The sequence below is a fragment of the Cryptotermes secundus genome, unplaced genomic scaffold, assembly GCF_002891405.2.
Source record: "Cryptotermes secundus unplaced genomic scaffold, Csec_1.0 scaffold22, whole genome shotgun sequence".
NCBI lineage: Eukaryota > Metazoa > Arthropoda > Insecta > Blattodea > Kalotermitidae > Cryptotermes > Cryptotermes secundus.
Window position 1 is genome coordinate 4,440,355 of NW_019742961.1, and position 307 is coordinate 4,440,661.

Sequence of the window (307 nt, forward strand, 5' to 3'; positions counted from 1 at the left end):
ATGTAAATGATTAACATAATCATAATTAGTGAAATATGAAGCCTGACGGCTTCAATGGACCTACTAATACGGACTATGACTGACAAATGATAGACCCTGACCCCTCGTTAGAGAGGGCGCCCCAAAGGGACATGACAGCAACTTTCATATAGTTAGTTATTGGAGAGGGTGGGTTTCTCCATGCACTTAGACCTGTATTCGTCCATTGTGCTTCCCTCTATGATTTCTACCAGTCTCTATATCCTACCGGTACTGGTGCTTACCATCAGTCCCGCCCAGCCAGCGAGACCGGCTCTACTAGCTGAGA